Raw genomic sequence first — 4,161 nt, 5'->3', positions numbered from 1 at the left:
AACTAAGTGCATAATTTTTAATCTAAGTTTCATAACAAACTAAGGTTACCAGATGATAAACAATGTAATTATGAATTTATGCAACTTTAATGGATCAAAAAGGAGTTGAAATGAATTAAATATGAATTAAACAAGTTTATGGAATTATTTTTATACTAAAAATCATTTTCCATATTATTTTATTTACTTTATTTGCTTTCTGGGCTGCGCGCACTAATTCCAGGGAGTATGGGGTTCTATTCGTAAATTTCGGGGCTCAATTCTTGAAAGGGAAATTGGGTTAACAAATTCCTATAATTAATTTTGGTGGTTGACGACCAACACAAACACATGGACTAACTAGTTTGTCTAGAATTCATGTATTATAGGTGCATAAGGTTCAACACAAACCAAGAAAGAATTCAGTTAGGGGACCCATTCTAATTGGAGCAAAGAACATGAGTGTGCTGAAAATTGGGGCACCGGACTGTCCGGTGTGCCACCGGACAGTGTCCGGTGCACCAGGTCGTACAACTCCAAACCAGCCACTCTCGGCAATTCCAGGGCACGCTCCGCTATAATTCATCGGATTGTCCAGTGTGCCATCGGACTGTCCAGTGAGCCAGCGGAGCAACGGCTACCCAACGTCAATGGTCGACTGCAAAAGCGCCTACCACGATGAACAGTGCGCGGCAGAGTCACATCAGCAAAGTCAGAGGGCACCGGATTGTTCGGTGTGGCACCAGACTGTCCGGTGCCGCAAGAAGACGAAGTCTCCAACGGTCGACCAGCTCAAAACCTTAACGGTTGGCTGACATGGCGGCGCACCGAACAGCGCACAGTACCTGTCCGGTGGCACACCGGACTGTCCGGTGTGCCTATCGCCAGCAGCCTTGGCCAACGGCCACAAGGTGGTTGAGGGCTATAAATACCTCCCAACCACCACAACCTTTGGCATCCAAGTTTTTCAGATATCACATTCAATACAAGAGCTAGTGCATTCACTCCAAGACACATTTCCAAAGATCAAACCCTCTCTAAGTCTAGAATTCATCTCAACCACTTATGGCGTGTTTGGTTAGGGGATTGACTATCCGGAACCAGTTGATCCAGAATGGATTCATTCCTCACAGGATCGGATGGTTCTTTCTTTGTGTTTGGTTAGGGAAATGGAGTGAATCCATTTTTTGTTTGTTTTGAGGAACCAGGTCATCAGACATCACTCCCAAGTGATCCTCTAGAGGACTATACAAAAAAGGTTACATTTTTATCCAGGCATTATCCAGCATATACATTAAAAATTGAGAAGTTTTTTATCCAGCATTAAAATATTGACTCCGATCATACAATTGATATCTAACCCATTTTTAGCTCAGCATTATAATAATATTGAAAGTTATCCCATAGATATCATATAATTTTATCAAGCATTATCCAGCATTATCCAGCATACATATTCAGCATTATCCAGCATACAAATAAAACTGAGAAGTTATCCAACATACATATCAATGTTCAAAGAGAAGTTTTAGAGACTCCATCCATCATAGAAATACTGAAAAGTTTCAGATACAAGTTTTAGGCTAATCTGCTTCTTTGATGCATCAATCAGAAAGATGAGTCTTGATGTACCTAGAGACCCATACCATCTGATCATCTAGTCTCATCTCTAGAAAGGCATAAGCAAGGACTGGATTCTCACACAAGTAGCCATAATAGTGTGCTATATTCTCTCTTTGAAAGACAGGAATTTCTTTCATCACAGTCCATAGGTTGGGTGGGATTACCGGACGTGGTTGTGGTGCTCACTGCTTGATTGCATCTGAAAGAGTCTTAAAAGCTTCAGTGACAGTGCATATCAATGGATCCTCATCTTCCAACATCATGCGCCCTCTCTTCCTTCTTGCACCACTTCAAGTAGATGAGCCTCCACCATCACGAACTTGACCACTTGGGTTCAATGATTCTCCACTATCACGAGTCAGACTTGCATTGTTACTCTCATGACCAGCCAAGTCTCCAGAATAACCCACACCATATGTATCCGCACTTTCAGATGTGTCGAAACCTAGGGGATCACCGGTGCATTTTGCAAACAGTCCAGTTGCTTGCTGATTCCCAAATATGACAACCATGTAATGGTAGTTCTCAAGTGGCTTGTTGAAAAAATTAGCTTCAGATGGTTTTTTTTTCTGAAACAGCAAGAAACAGTAGAATAGTTAAACAACCAAAAACAGAGTTTTCTGTAGTATTCGATATAGTCAAAAACAGAGACTTGACAAATTTTTAAACCAAAAATAGAATAGTTAAACCAATACTCTAGCTGTACCAAACATGTGCCAAAAAAATTAATAAACTACAGCTATCAAGTTTGTTACACTCGAAAACATGCAAGAACAACATCTACTTGTGTTTTGAAAGGAAAGAAAGGTTGAGCATCATCAAGAAACTTAAAACAGTTCTTCAGGTATCCAAAGGCACGCTCAACAGTAACCTGTAGTTGTGAATGCCTTAAATTAAATAATTCCTTCTCATTTTTTGGCCTGTTATCATTACCCACTCTTTTAAGTGGTATCGGACACCACGAAAAGGTGGTAAGAATCCTGGCTTTGCACCATAACCGCAGTCAACTAGGTAATATTTTCCTACAATACCATGACATTCATTAGAGAATTATCTATCTTTTGGTGGGTGCATATTGTAGACATTCATTAGAGAAGATTACCTTCAGGTGCAACGAGACCATTCTGCCTTTGTAAGGCATTAGCTAGAACGACGACATCATGTGCCGAACCCTCCCAACCAGCTAGCACATATGTTAAGCGAAGGTCAAAGTCTACCGCGGCCATCACATTTTGGGTTGTGAAACTCTTTCTACCTCGAAAAGCTACCTCACGAGACTTGGGGACACTAGCTCGTATGTGTGTACCATCAATTGCGCCAATACAATTCTACATTATAATTTTGACTTGATGAGAAATAAGAATACCATTATGTGCAGGTCAAAAATAATTTTAGTGTGCCTAGACCATACCTCAAAGTAAGGATACCATCAAGGATTTCCAAGGATTTTGACTGAAGTTTCAAGAGATGGAGGCCTAATAAGGTCATCACGAAGTTCACCGATAGCACGAAGTACTAAGTTAAAGTAGCGACTGACAGTTTCCCCTGATCTCTTGAAATTTTTTCCTACAACAACATTCCTCTCGTTGTGACCAATTGTGTGAAGGAACATTGCTACTTGTTCCTCAACACAACAATGGATACTATCAAAAAGAAGGCTTCTTTGTTTCAGTGTATCACACAATAAAAAGAATGGTGCTCTCCTCAATCTTAGCATGCGCAAACAACTCGTGTCATCTTTATGGTAAATACTAGAAAGGCAGTCATTTTGTTTCATTTCCATATCAAACATTGGGGCATATGAAATTCGTTTCCTTTTCATCTTCCTCCTCACAATCAGAATATAATAAAATATAGCGGCGGCTAGAGCAACAGCTTTAATAATTAAAGATCTTCTTATTTCATTAGCATCCATCTACATGAAGTTCAGAGAGCTTTAATACATAAAAAGACATACACATGATTGCATATGCATAATTTACAGTCTAGCTAAAAAATACAGAATAGACCCAGCCCAATAGAGAATAGACAAGAAACAATACAGAAAAAAGATGAAAATAAACATAACAGATTAGATTGTTACCTTAAGCTGGTGATGAGAGAATTAAAGACCAAGATATGTGTAAAAAGAGAATTAAAGACCTGCAAGAGAAACAAGAAGAGAAGATTGGTAAGAAACTGAATAAGTTATGAATCAAGTTAATGTGCAGATTTCTTTAAGTCATGAGAAATTGAATAAGGTAAACTGAACTATGTAGTATCACATAAGGAAGTATCGCCACACGATGGCTAGCAAATACAGATTCAACCTGTATAAATTCAATCTTGCTACAGCTGAAAGATTCAACCTGTATAAATACAGCTAGCAAATACAGATTGACAGCAAATAAATTCAATCTTGCTACAGCTAATCATGCTACAGCTGAAATGGTATATCCTGTTATGGTCAAATGAACTTAACCAAAAGGCATACAGCAGCATTCAGATGCAAAGAGAAGATGTGAGAAATGGTATAAGCACGGGGCCTCAGATTTTTCGTTCGTCAGGACCCCTCTGGCC

At 39.3% G+C, this 4,161-nt stretch overlaps 1 pseudogene; it reads right to left on the bottom strand.

Annotated features, from left to right (window-relative positions):
• Window positions 1-1,573: 1,573 nt before the first annotated feature.
• On the bottom strand, window positions 1,574-2,140 carry LOC118476024 (uncharacterized; annotated as a pseudogene).
• Between the last annotated feature and the right edge of the window lie 2,021 nt (window positions 2,141-4,161).

Source organism: Zea mays, chromosome 1 (assembly GCF_902167145.1).
Source record: "Zea mays cultivar B73 chromosome 1, Zm-B73-REFERENCE-NAM-5.0, whole genome shotgun sequence".
Taxonomy (NCBI): domain Eukaryota; kingdom Viridiplantae; phylum Streptophyta; class Magnoliopsida; order Poales; family Poaceae; genus Zea; species Zea mays.
This window is presented reverse-complemented; position numbering and strand designations above follow the sequence as displayed.